Here is a 14,524-nt window from a genome sequence, read left to right as displayed (position 1 = left end):
TTTTTTTAAAAAAAATTTTTAATGTTTTTATTTATTTCTAGGAGAGAGAGAGAGAGAGAGAGACAGTGTGAGCAGGGGAGGGTCAGAGAGAGAGGGAGTCACAGACTGAAACAGGCTCCAGGCTCTGAGCTGGCAGTCAGCACAGAGCCCGACGCGGGGCCCGAACCCACGAACCGCGAGATCATGACCTAAGAGAAAGTCGGACGCTTAACCGACTAAGCCACCCAGGCGCCCCTGTATATGTATATTCTTTATCATCCCATTTCCTGTGGTCATGTAAACCGTCTATAATTTTCCAACTTTGTTTACTGAATATATTTTGGTTCAGCATTTATTGAGCACAAGGCTAAATGTTCTGCCTACTTTATCTTAGGAAAAAGGATATCCTTGCCTTCACCAGCAGTCTACCACCATCTTCCAAACCAATCACCTACCACAGAATGTCTGTCAAGTTTAATATCCTTCACATTTGACTCCTTTCCTCTTCTGGTGCTCAATTCAAGATGCTTTACTTTGTCACAAGAAGCATATAATAAACTCCATGCTCCAATGATATATGAGTAAGGGAAATTTTTTCATGACCTGGCTGGCCCTGAACATAATCACCAGAGAGGCTCTTTGTAGTCAGATACTGTGGTTTTAAGTGTGGATTTTTCCTCACATAAGAACATATCTTGTCTTTATAAAATGTTATCAAGCATGCTTGTCTCAATGTTATTTTGTGTTAGAGTTACACAGGTTAATTACATATTACACCAAATCCAATTTTTTTTCTTTTTTCTTTCTTTTGTTCCTTTTTTTCTTTTTTTAAATAGGCTTCACACCCAGGGTGGAGCCCAGCACAGGGCTTGACCTCAAAACCCTGAGATCGACACCTGAGCTGAGATCAAGAGTTGGACATTTAACCAACTTAGCCACCCAGGCGCCCCTAAAAAAAAATCCAATTCTTTATGGCTGCTTTACATTAACTGTTTAATGGTACACAACATCTTATCGTCCGTTAATATTTGAAATTCACTCGCTGGCTCTTCCTCTCTCTCCCTAAACCAATTTCTGGACAGTTGATCACTGCTTAATACTCCCAGCAGAAGATGAAGAGTGGCAAAGTTATGTTTTGTTTCTATTGGTATGGCTGGTTGGTGAGTCAGCTGATGCTTATTGAGGGCTTGCTATATACTCATCACTATATACTCATACTATCCTCATTCTGGGACTAACTAGAAAGATAAATGCTAGACCTTCAAAGCATTTATCTTTCAAGCAGGACATAGAACAGAAGCCACACTGAGCAGGGGCTCTCTTAAATGACTGACTCTTCACTGATTAATCTATGGCCTCCACTCCCTCTGTAAATGTACAGACATAGGCCCACAAGGTGGGATGATTACAGTCAGTGGTGGGGTCCTCTGAGATGTCTGCCCTCTGATATTCCCACGGTGGGAGTTATGTGCCCACCAGAAGTTGGGGTGTTTGTACCCAAGCCTACTTAACGCTCATTCTTCCCATCACTGTCATTACCTGATTTAATTAGACTTACTTAACGTAAGGAATATGACTAAAAAAGAGAGAATTTGTTTCTACAAGATCTCAGGTGAATGGCTGGGAAAGCCACAGGAAAGACGAATTACTAAAAACACATGCTGTCGGTGCACGCGTGGGAGAGCCACCTGTAAAAAATCTGGAAAAATCTGATTGCTTCACAGGATGGCTTTAAGATCTTGCTCCACTTTAAAGGAAACCAAGACAAAATGATTGCAAAAGCCTCAGAGGTGTGGTTTATATGAGAAATAGGACACAGAGCTCTAATGGGAAGCTTGAAACTCAAAAGACAAGCGAGGCCTTGGCCCTACATCAAAAACTTGAGGGATGTTTTAAGTTGAAATAAAAGCTTAAGGAGTGATTCCATCATTTTGTAGGATTCCTGCTTTAACTAACTTCTTCAACTAAATCACCAACTATTAACTGCATAGGGTACAAGAGTTTCCACTGTTAACATAATAGTATGTTTAAAGCTACAATATGGGGTGCTCAGGCAGACAAGATGACTTCTGGGGAAGAGAGGGCTCAGGACAGGCTCCATGGAGGATGTGAGTCCTGATGTGTGTGCCAAAGGAGAGAGTAGGAGTTTATAAGGAAATAAGTAAGCCAGTCACCTACCAGGAGAGGAGTCAGCATAGTCACATAAGTCAGTTTTCTAGACTTTGTCCATCAACCCAAAGGCAAAACAACGCAGGTCTGACTCTGTTCAGCCATTACTACGTGTCCTTAAGCAAGTTGTGTGTGCCTCCGTGTCTGTATCTGTAAGATGAAGACAACTGTGGTCTGCACCTCAATGGACTGTTGTGAAAATTACAGGAGATGACCTTTAGATAATCACGCATTAACAAAAACATTGCAAAATTATCTTAAGACTTTCTGGGAGCAAGGGAGTAAGAAAATCTGTGGTGATCCTGGAGATTAGAGAAATGTGGCACAGCCCTTCTAAAACCTCCTGCCACAAGCATAAGCTGTAGAAAGTTTAGGAGAAAGGAAGGTGTGATGTAAGCTCCCAGGGGCCAGGAGCCATGTCTGCCCCTGAGACCGGCAAGCCAAATGGGAAAACAGGTACTCTTAACAACCAGTACTCAATACTAAACATCAAGGCTCACCCACCACTTTCAATGGACTCATTTGGTTCTCCCAACAGGCGTGCAAAGTAAGTATTCCTATTATCTCCATCTTACAGACGAGGGAACTGGGTCTCATAGAAGCCAAGCATATCACTCAAGGTTGGACGGATGATAAACACAGAATATGGATTAGAACTCTGGTCACCTGGTTACAAACTCTGTGAGCTTCCCAACACCCTGGCTGCCTTTCTTGTCGGATGTTGAGTTCACACACCGGGGACTGCAATGTCCCGTATTTGTTCATTTGTTAAAACTTTTCAAAGGACAGGAGGCTGTGACTAATAGCTAAAATGAGGGTTGGAGATTATCAGGGATTTCAATTATCCTGCCTATCTCTGACCTCCATTACCAAGGATAATCTGAAGCTAGCTGGAGCAATTTTCTGAAACTTTCATTAATTTTAAATAAATTTCTGCAATGTCACCGCCCTCCCCTTAATCCAAATTAAAATGTCCTTGTCTCTTCAGTTTCTCATTATGGGCAAATCCTTTGCATGTCTTGGAGATAGTCTGTTGTTTTTCTCTAGGTCTTTTGTATTTCTGCTTTGTTTTCTTTGAAATGAAAGGACCCAATGCCAAATTCTGATTTTAAGGTGAAGTCATAACATCAATGTATGTCATTAAAACGTTGTATTGCAATTACAGAAATAGTCAATGCCAAATTATGTGCACTATATTATTTTCTGCATCATTCTTTATCCCATTCTCAAAGTTAATACAGCCTATTATATCTCATTCATTCTTCCGGCTGCCTCTGCACAGTAAGCAGATGTCTCCATTGAGTGATCCACAATGAATCCGAGATCTTTTTCCTGAGCACTTACAAGCAGAGTAATTCAGAGCCCATCAGTGAGTATGAGCTGTTTCAATTGTTCCTTCCAATGTACATTAGCTCGCACTTGTCTACATTAAATTTCAAAGAATCTTAGATATTACAGATGGAAAAGACCAGTTAGTTCGTCAGGGCAGCCCATTCTGCCAGCAAAAGCAAGCATGGAAGGGATTCTACGAGTTCATGCTATTTTAATGATGTGTATTAATAATAATTACAAGTACTGTTTATACAACATGGTTTCTTTCATCCTAAAATCAGTTTAAAGGCTTTCTTTTTAAAGCAACGTTTCTTTTCCAAGAGGGAACTGGAAGTCAGACCTCAATGTTACCATACCCAAAGCCAGCCCGACATGGGGCGCCAGGGTGGCTCAGCTGGTGAAGCGTCCGACTCTTGGTTTCACTTCAGCTCACGATCTCAGGGTTCATGAATTCGAGCCCTGCGTGGGCTCTGCGCTGGCTGCGTGGAGTCTGCTTGGGATTCTCTCTCTCCCGCGCTCTCCGCCCCTCCCTCCTTCACACTATCTCTGTGTCTCTCAAGATAAACAAATAAACTTAAAAAAAAAACCAGTCTGACAAAACCCAGAACTCAGTTCAGTTCAGGTCAGTTAACATCTCTGAGCACCAGCTACTTGTAAGGCCGCGACCATGTGGGGTGTTTAGAGGGATCTGCAGATGAACGAAACCGAAAACCCCATTCTCATGTTTATCACCTATTAAGGGATTTGTGATAGTGAGCACGTATAGCTCTTATGGTCACCTCAAGAAAAGAACCAGGTAACACGAACACTCTGGGGATGGAGGGAGTCCTCAGGCTCTAGGAAGGACAAGCATAATGTCCATTAACAGAGATCGGGGGGAAAAAGAGACCTGAGCAAAGAACCAAATGAAAACAAGGGACAAAAATCCATGAACAGAAGATGTCTACAGGCCTCTTTAAACAGGATTAAGCCATGGAAACTCAATTTAATTGACAACTTTAAATTACAATCAGAACACATGGATTATCAGTCATGAATATATTTACGCAGAGAAGGCAAAATGTTTTAAATTGAGACTGTTTTTCTGGTTTCTTTTTTGTTTGTTTGTTTTGTTTTGGTTTTGGTTTTGTTTTCAGAAAACCTGGTATAGTACGCAAGAAAAATTGGGAACTCCCAACCACGGGCTAAATTTAAAAAGATATCGAAATTTAAAAGGATAGATGACCCCCTTGCAGTAACTTAGTACTTGTAACACCTCACCGTACAGCTGAAAGCTGACACTGGTGTACCTTTGGCCACTTGAGGGATTTGTAGTTTCTTGTTGGATTGCTGGACAACTATAGATCCTCAACCTAGAATGCATAAAAAACAGGATTCCATTTTCTGGTCCTTTCAAGAGAAACACCAGGAAAATGCAAATATATTCTTATGATTAATAAGAGTAGCTGTTTCTCCATATTCAGTCAGAGAACCTAATCTTTGAAAACACTATTAACTGTCGATATATTACTGCAGTAGTTACTTTGTACCCCCGTTTGTAAAACCATTGGTATCAAGCAAAAGGAAACTATAGAAGGCTTCTTGTCCTTCTGTATTTGTTCCCTCAAGACCCCTGCAAATGTTGTCTACTGCATGAAGCCTCCCCTGGTTCCTTCTATCACCATTTCCTTCACCCACCAAACTGTTATCTCCCTTGACTCCCACAGTTCCTTGATCCATTGCTACAGACTTTATTAGTTGTGCGAGCATCTATCTCTTTCCACCAGAATGAAAGTACCTTAAAGGGAGGGATTCAGACTTACTTGCCTTGCATTCCCACAACGCCAAGTTCATTTTTCATTGCCTGACACACAGTAGACGTTCAACACATGTTTGTTAAATCATTTCTTCAGGGTCTGGGAGACCCTATTTTGACATATTTTAATTATTAAATTTTTTTTCCTTTGTACCCTTTCCAAAATTTGCCCTTGTCTGTCTAGTCATGGTACTCCGACTCAGACGCAGCATAAGTATGTGTGTGTGTGTCTACCACGATCTGTCATTCAATCAGTGTGTGCCTCTGGTAGTGAACTCCAAAAGGGCTGCCCTAAACAAAACTGGAATCTTGATTCCATCACATTCACATTCACCCACTACATGACTTTGGAAAACATTGGAGTCAGATGGACTTGAGTTCAGACAGACTTACACATAAGCTCTGATTGTCACTTACTGGCTGTATGGCTTTGAGCAAGTGAAACTCTCTAGACCTCAATTTCCTCAACTATGACATGAAACATAAGTAGCCCCTAACTTGGTTTAAATAAGACAAGACAACAAAGGGCTCAAGTCAGTGCTTTGCACTGTAACAAATACTCAATTAATTATTAAAATATTCATAAAGTAGAAATAATAATATAAACCCTTCAGGATTCTTATAAATGATATATAACAAGCAAAATTTTACCCAACACATTGAGTCAATGTTTCCTTCCTTCCTGTGTGCTAGAATAATTGTTACAATGGACTGAGCACCTATTGTATCCTAGGTAATGTGTACCAGTCACTTTAAATATATTATGCCATCTAACTTAATTCTTATAATAAGCTATTGAGATAATAATCATTATCCCTATTTTACAGATGAGTAAATTGAGTTTCAGAGAGAATAAATAACCAGCCCAAGGTCACATCACTAGTTCATGATGGATTGTTCCAAGAGCTAAAGTAAGAGGGATCAAGAACAGAATGGGAAGCAGAGAAAGAAAATACACGCAGTAAGTATTGGCAGAAACTCCCTAAGAGGCTTAGTATTCCTATTTATCTCCATCCTAGTCCCCAGTTTCAGGATTATGCTTGCTTTTTATTATTTCCTAATTTTAATGTTTATTCATTTTTGAGGGAGAAAAGGACAGAGCACAAGCCGGGGGAGGGGGGGTAGAGACAGAGGGAGACACAGAATCCAAAGCAGGCTCCAGGCTCTGAGCTATCTGCACAGAGCCCGATGCGGGGCTCGAACCCACAAGCCATGAGATCATGACCTGAGCCAAAGTTGGACGCTTAACACAGGTGGCCTATATTATGCTTGCTTTTTAAACCAGCCTCTGGGATCTGAGACAATCTATTCTCACTTTCACTGTTCACACACTCCAGCTTTTTAATAAATGTGTGAAATGATGTCACTCATCTAAGAACTACCTCTAATACATTTCCCTCTCCTAATTTCTTTCCTGATTATAAATTTGCTATTTGTTCCCACAGTCTTATCTCTGTTATACTAACCGTCAACCATGAAACATTTTAATTTTTAATAATCTGATTACCCTTAATTTCTTATATTTCCATAAGGGACTTATATTAGATATGTCAAATACATTAGTTGCTACCTACATGGGAAGGGAAGATGGCCCTTCCAGAATTCCTACTAAAAGACCATCCAGTTTTACATGTAGCACCCACTCACTTCTCTTTACCACGGCACCCTGGTCTAGAGGTTTGGCTGACCCTTGGGCAAGTCTGGTTAGGGACTTACAAGAAGGCAAGGAAAAGATGAGTTGGGTTAGTAGATTCTCTCTTGGGTATATGAATTAGGAAAATCTGAGAGAATGAAGCAATTATCAGGGAAAATTACAATGAAAGAATGTAAGAGAAAAAGACATGAGGAAGAAGAAACAAAAGAAATATGGTAGAGAAGACAGACTTCTGGACATGACGGTCTTGGCAAGTCAAAGAAGCAACACTAATTGTGAGCAGAAGCTATGAACTGGAGAGAGGTTACCCCGAATAAAGCTGGAAGACGGAATAAAGCTGGAAGACGGAATAAAGCTGGAAGACACACAGTGAGAAGACGAAATTGATATAAAAAAAAGAGGTTGCCCTTGGAGCTGCCTCGGGTCCTGAAAGACTTCAGTTCTGGTTTCAGCTTCCATCTGTGAGCATCCTCCCAGTGAAAGCCCCCTTCCTTAAGGAAAATTCTATGAGTCAGTTCTTTGCAACCAGAAGGCCTTTTCTTGAGGGTTCAGCACTTAAAACCTTTTTTAGAAAGTGAAGGTTAAGTTGTATTGTTCCCTTCTTTGTTTCAGGTGAGTCTCAGCTGCAGATTCCTGGAAGTCAGGCATTCACCTTTACTACCCTCTGATTGTCCAGACTTCCTCAAAGATCTCTTTATTTTCCCTGTTTCTGAGATAGAAGAAACTTCTCCTGTTCAGCTACTACCTAAATGTCAATACAGACTGCACCACTCACTTATCGCCTATGACCCTTTGACATAAAAAGTAAACTCTTAGATGCACGAGCCAATGAGAAACACAACGAACAAGCTTTAGCTGAGAAAAGCTGAGCACAAGAAGGGGAAAGATTCAGGGATACATAAAATACTTTGCTATGAATGTATAGTCTACTCTTTGCAAAGGGGGAGAAGGGTGAATAGCCTAATATAAGAAATTTTCTTTTTTTAACGTGGGACATAAGACTGTATAATTTAAGATTTTTACCTGTCAGTCTTTTTGTATTTAGTTAAATTTCTCTTTCTTTCTTTCTTTGTTTCTTTCTCTCTCTCTCTTTCTTTCTTTCTTTCTTTCTCTCTCTCTCTCTCTCTCTCTCTNTTCTCTCTCTCTCTTTCTTTCTTTCTTTCTTTCTCTCTCTCTCTCTCTCTCTCTCTTTCTTTCTTTCTTTCCTTCCTTCCTTCCTTCCTTCCTTCCTTCCTTCCTTCCTTCCTTCCTTCCTTCCTTAAGTAGGCTTCATGCCCAGCACAGAGCCCAGTACAGGGCTTGAACTCACAACCCTGAGATCAAGACTTGAGCTGAGATCAAGAGTCACCGATTGAACCAACCAGGACCCCTATTTAGTTCACTTGACAACGACTATTGACCACCTGCTGTTTCACCCTGTGCTAGGAAGTAGGGGCACAAAAATTAAAGACAGTCCCAAACTTTAAAGGAGCTACAGCCCAGAATATATAGAACATATTCTTATGGAATTTTAAGCAACCAAAAATAAAGGAATAGTGTAAGTCAAAATATTATTAAATATGGTCTTCCAAATTCCCTTCCCCGGTTATAAAGTAACTCATTCTTACGTACTTTTTTCTTTTTTTGCAGACAGAAATAAGACCAACTCAAAGAGACAGTGGTTTACTAATCCTCAAAGCAGCCTTGAACTAGTCTTGCTACGTGTAAGATGATATTCCTAAAACATGGTAGAACTTCTTACCCTGGATTCTAAAAACTGCATTAAGAGTGACCACGTGAAAATTTTAAATTATATCTTTTCAAAGATTGAACCAGTTTCGAGCAAATAGTGCTGGGAATCACTCACACAAAACATGATTAATAAAAACATCATTTGCTCTCTACCCTGTCTGTCTCTCTCTTGGCCACATTTCAGGGGCAGTTCATCACTCACATCCTAAAGGTATATTCCATATACATCTCTCTCACACACATCATATCAGCAAGTCTTCAGCAATATCCTTCAGGAGCTGCTGATCATAAAGATGGTCAGTAGCCCTGTCATCCCCCAAAGCACAGTGTTTAACACGTAGCACGTATCGTCAGCACTACCGCTGCTTAAACTGGTCCCCTGCACCCTCGAAACGGTATGCAAGCACAGTGCGAAACGGAACGGCACGATTTCTGAGAGGATGAGCAGTAAGCATGGCGAAGCTAAGAGGCGTACCCGGGGCCCGTCCATTTTCAATTCATACTTATTATACAGGAAGATGTGCATTCAAAACAGCCTATTCTTTTGAAAATGGTTCTTTAGTCTCCTTGCACATGTGCCTGCATGCTGACTGGCCAATTCTCTTCAAATCCATAAATTAAAATCCCACTTTTGCTTATTGTGCTTTTCACTTCAAAACGTCCACGTGGTTTGGATGTGCAGCAATGAATCCCATATATCCACAAAACTCCCATCTCCCCTCTGGGGATCACAGTTCTTCAACTGGGCTTTGTATAAGGTGACCAAAAGACCAGGTCCATGGAACATTCTCTTCACAGAATTAGAGAAATAGGGAACGACAGGAAGGAAACTTAGATACGATGCAGCCCAGCCCCTCGTTCTCAAAGAGGTTCAGAGGCACAGAATGGGGAGTCCTGGGTCACAGAATGGCAAAAAACCAGAACCAGAACCTGGTCCAATGCACTTGTAAAAACCATGTAAAGATGAAATTAGAATTGGGGCCCCTTCTTTTTTGATCAACACTCTAAATCTTATTTATTTTTTCTTTTTTTAACATTTATTTATTTTTGAGAGACAGAGACAGAAGATGAGTGGGGGAGGAGCAGATAGAGAGGGAGGCACAGAATCCGAAGCAGGCTCCAGGGTCCAAGCTGTCAGCACAGAGCCCAACACGGGGCTCCAACCCACGAACCTGCAAGATCATGACCTGAGCGGAAGTCGGGTGCTTAATTGACTGAGCCACCCAGAAGCCAGAACACTCTAAATCTTAAGCCTTTAAAGAAAGGAGTAAATTTGTCTGGAATATCAATGGTGACTGCCTCACTTCTTTGCTTCTCAGCTCTTGAAGGGATTTGGCCTAACGGAAATTTAATCAGCTGGTCACTGTGCCCCTTGTTTTCTTGTGAGTCCTTGGGTGAGTCACATAACCTTACTCAACTATAACAGAAGGATAACGATACTACTTAATTCATAAGGCTATTATAAGAGAGGGCCGAGCAGATATTTTAAAGTGCATTAAAATGTCAAGGCTTACAAGAAATGGAGAAAATTTCCATTTCACACCTTATTTCTCTTGGGGGGAATCACACACACACACACACACACACACAATTCTCTTCACTAAAGTTACGTGCAAAACCGGCATTTGTAACCAAGGAGTTTGGGGAACGTCCTGCACGTAGTGATGGTTTTACCTTCAGTGGGACTTTTATTTACACACAGTGCGCAAACAATGAACTTTTTAAATGTCATCAGTCTTCATTTTTATTCCCCCAGAGTTAAGGATGACCTGATCACTGTTGTCTGGCTTTCCAGTTCTGTTAAATTTTTCTCTCAATCAGATCCTCGTTCGACCCACATCTTAGCTCCCCACTCGAATCACTCCTCTCTTTGGATTCCTCTTCCAAAGCCTGGAGAGGAAGGGCCCCAGTGAGTAACACATTGGGGGGCGGGCAGAGTGTGTCGGAAGTGATCAAATACTTGCAAATGAAGCCGTACAGCCCACGGGAGGAGGCAATGGCCACAGGTGCCAAATGCAGATGACGATAGCAAGCTCCGGATAGGGCTGTCGCCACAGTGTGGGCTGATACTTCACGCGTAACAACCTTGGGAGCATGGAAATGACTCATCACACGACTTAACCACACGACCTGTGTAGGTGCTCAAAGTAGAGGCACCAAACCTATGATTTATGTGTGGGTGGGCATGTCTGTCTTCCCTTTAAAATACTAAATTAGCCTAGGGGGAAAAAAGTAGATGGATTGACAACACTCCTCTGAGTACTAGAGAAACACATGATGTAGAAAATGGGGATACAAGTGTGAACGCAAATCTGCCTGCATGGAAATGACTGGCATTTCAACATACGTTCTCTCCAAGCAAGACCAAAATGGGGACGGGAGATTCTCCTGCTCTGGGAGATCAAACCAGTGAGATTTCAATAACCCACCCCAAATGGGACGATGGTACGATGAAGAGGCTTTGAAATATTTCGCCCTTTATAGATACGCGTCCCTGTTTTCATTACACTATTGTCTTTGGAATTTTGAGAGAACAGTGCTAATGGCGGAGTTTCCGCAGCTAAGTGTTTAGTTAGCGTCAACTAGAGTAAGCACGGAATAAGTGAAATGAGACCAGAGGCTCACCAGCCACATGTCTCTCCCAACGCCCATTAGAGGTTACGAGTGTGCAGAGGCCACAGCTAACGTGAATCGCCCAGATAATGACCGATACAGAGGCCAACTCACAACGAGCATGAAGGTATTTAACAGTACAAGTGTATGGGGTTAATAGATAGTATTTGTCTCTGTTGCATTGTTGGGCAGGTGCGGGGAGGGACTTTTACTGGAAACACTGGACTCTGCGTGTGAGTAGGAATGCCTCCAGTGAGACAGGAGTCGACCGGGCCGAGAACCCAGCCAAGAAGAAAGGACAGCTAGCTTAAGTCTAGTTACAAATCTAGGGCAATTACTTCTGCACCTTTATGCTCTGCCCTGTGAACGTTTCTGCACGCCATTCGGTATAAATTAGCAATATTATAATTACTAATTTAACTAGGTGGTGAATGTTGATTACACCACCGGGACCACGAGCTCCCTGAGAGCAAGGACACATGCGTCTTGTCCTTTCCTATGTCCTCAGTGCCCAGCAAGGTGCCGGGTGCCCAGGAAATGCCTCTCACATGTTACTTCAACGAACAAGTGAATTCCTACGAACTCATACTGTCACATGGGGTCACCACGTCTGCCCCGTGTGCCTTGAACGGAGCTGAGTGTACTGCTCACACCCAGCACAGCAAGCAGAAGCCACAAGGGGTCAACCTTCTTGGCAGACCCAAGGGCTGGGCCGTACAAGATCCAGCATAACCCCACCGCACTAGGGACCCCCAGGGTGTGGTCCGGATGCTCCGGCAGCTTCGTCGAGCCCCTCAGATCACCGCTGATCTTTCCAGGGCTTCGGTGCTCTCATTTAAGACTTGATGAATGACCTTTCTTTTCCCTGGAAGTTCTGAAATTCTAACATTTGCAGAAAATGTCCGGAACCTGAAATCTTGCCGGAAACAAACCATGGTAAGGCCTCCTGCTTACGAGGTAGAGAAGAATTAAGTTTTAAAATATGAAGTTCAGTTCCATTCCAGTGAAACATTACATGGGCATGTGGAGGGTGCTTCTTGCCCGATCTGGGCCAATAATATCTCTCTTTCGTCCCTTCTTACCCCCCAGAAGTCAGGTTCTCCAGGCCTCCAAGGGCAACACATAACTATTCCGAACCAGGGCTGGCCTTTTGCTTCCATCTGTAGCTATCACAGGGAGTCAGTCTGATAAACATTTGCAGTTAGAATGGAAGGAGGCATGGCCTCCCAGACTTTCACAGATTTTTTTGGACAACTAGCAGAGTCACAGAAAGCCTAGAATTAGGTAAGAAAGCGAAATTCCCCCAGGGAATTCAACCGAGAGCCTTGAAGCGATCTCCGTGTGAGAAAAGAAAGGGAACCCACAGTTCAAGAAAATAAGCAGACATTTTTTTCCTTAAAAAATTTTTTAAAGATGAGTAGTAGGCACTGATTTTAGCCTTCTCTTCCCTTCTCTCAGGATGTCACTTTCAAAAGCAAAAGGTTTTATCCACAAAACCGCCAGTGAGTAAACAGCGTTCACATTCTTACCCTCACACACACAGTAAGGTATTTACTCTCTGATAAACAGCAATTGTAAATAAATCTCATTTAATCTCTAAAAGCCACAATAAAAATCCTGAACCTCTGAAGCAGAGTTTACAGATGTGTCTGGAAGCCCTTCCAGCCCCGAACACACAAGGTCTTGAAGAAACTACTCTAACAGGAGGCACATTTTCTCTCTCAAGCATCTTACATTGACCTTCTTTTTACAAAAATATGTACAAGGGGGGAGGAAAGGGGAAAACCCAACCCCTCCCACCCCATTCTCTGTACAAATCGGCCAATAAATCTAACGGAAAAGACACAAGAGAAAAGGACAGAAGCCAACAGGTGGAAAAAGGCTTTTTGTTTCCTTAGAAATGCTCAGACACTTGATCTGTGTTCCCTGGTTTTTTGTCTCAGGGTGTCTTTAATGATGGTTTGATGAGGAGGAGGAGGAGGAGGAGGAGGAGGAGGAGGAGAACACTTCTACTTGGTGATTCTGCAGGATTGCTAGCTTGTAGATTCCTCCGTGCCTTTTAGACACAAGGATCTGTTCTGTTTCGCCAAATCCCAGGCAGACATGCGGCATCCCCACTCAGCTCTCTGGATTGCACTGGGGGTAAACTGAGGCACGCCCCCCACCCAGCCGCCCCCCACCCCCCACACAACTCCGCCGTTACAGCATCTACCACCAGAGAAATGCCTGAGACTGGAAAAGTTTCTGGATCGTCTTACAGCAGAGTTCTGCTCTGCCTTCTCGCCTGCCTGCCTGGCTGGGGGGGCGATAGGGGGGGTGCTAAGGACCGGGGTACCTCCCCTGCACGAGGCGCGCCAGGGCGGTGTGGGGGTAGTCCACACACGCACACGCGTGCACACGCAGACCCACGGGCACACTCGCGCACACACAAAGCTCGAAGCGATCTCCGCGGGCGCCCGGCCGGCCCAGCGCAGCCCTGGGAACGCACAGCTCCCAGCCCTGCAAGGCCTCCTTGGGCTCCAGGCTGGGGCTGCCCTGCCCCAGGGCTCTGCCCTTCCCTCCCTCTCTTCCAGCCTCCTCTCCTCTCCTCTCCTCTCCTCTCCTCTCCTCTCCTCTCCTCTCCTCTCCTCTCTCTCTTTCCCCCTCACACCTCCACCCTCACACCCTCCTCCCGCCCGTCTCCATCCACCCCTTCTCCCCCACCAACCCAGAGGCGCAGATCGCGTTACTGGGGTTCCCTCGAAAGAGGGGCCAACCCCCGCCCTGCAACATTTGCAGGGGCGAGGCCAGAGCTCCCGGGGCAGGACCCCAGCGCGCCTCCTGAGCAGCGCAGGGACGAGCCCCCCACTTCCAGGCGCGGGCGAGCGAGCCTGCCACCGAAGAAGGAATTGTTAGGGCTCTTACCTTTTTTACGAGGAGAAATTCTGGAGAATCATTTCAGAAACTGAGGGGGGAAAGTGAACGAAGACAAAAAGGACCCTTTGCCTGCAATCCCTGGCCTCCCGGTATCTAGACACTAGGACAACATCAAAGCAACTTAGGGGGAACACTTTAGGGGCCTATTGTCTGCTCTGGTCTGATCTGTTTTTCTTCTGACTCCCCCTCTCGCCGCCGTGACACTTGGTACGGCCCAGGCATTCATGCCAAGTAGCTTTCACACACCGAGGCTTGTCTCAAGCAATTGCTGACAAGCCACAAACAAGACATTCTCCCTCCCTTCTGGGCGCCCCCCCCCACTCCTCCCCCTCCAC

The 14,524-nt window shown here is 43.8% G+C and overlaps 1 protein-coding gene across 2 annotated transcripts in view; it reads right to left on the bottom strand.

Moving 5' to 3' along the window:
• Positions 1–14,264, bottom strand: part of BCL9 (BCL9 transcription coactivator) — an 87,220-nt gene extending 72,956 nt beyond the window's left edge. Inside the window, exon 1 of one of the 2 annotated variants that reach the window (XM_039217872.1) lies at positions 14,178–14,264. The gene's annotated coding sequence lies outside the window, so the exon portion shown is untranslated. The remainder of the gene's footprint in view (positions 1–14,177) is intronic. The other variant, XM_039217873.1, reaches the window with a different exon arrangement.
• Positions 14,265–14,524: the final 260 nt, after the last annotated feature.

This window comes from Hyaena hyaena, unplaced genomic scaffold (genome assembly GCF_003009895.1).
Source record: "Hyaena hyaena isolate Hyena2069 unplaced genomic scaffold, ASM300989v1 scaffold_725, whole genome shotgun sequence".
Classification (NCBI taxonomy): Eukaryota; Metazoa; Chordata; class Mammalia; order Carnivora; family Hyaenidae; genus Hyaena; species Hyaena hyaena.
The sequence above is the reverse complement of the archived record's forward strand: the minus strand, read 5'-3'. Positions and strand labels throughout refer to the sequence as shown.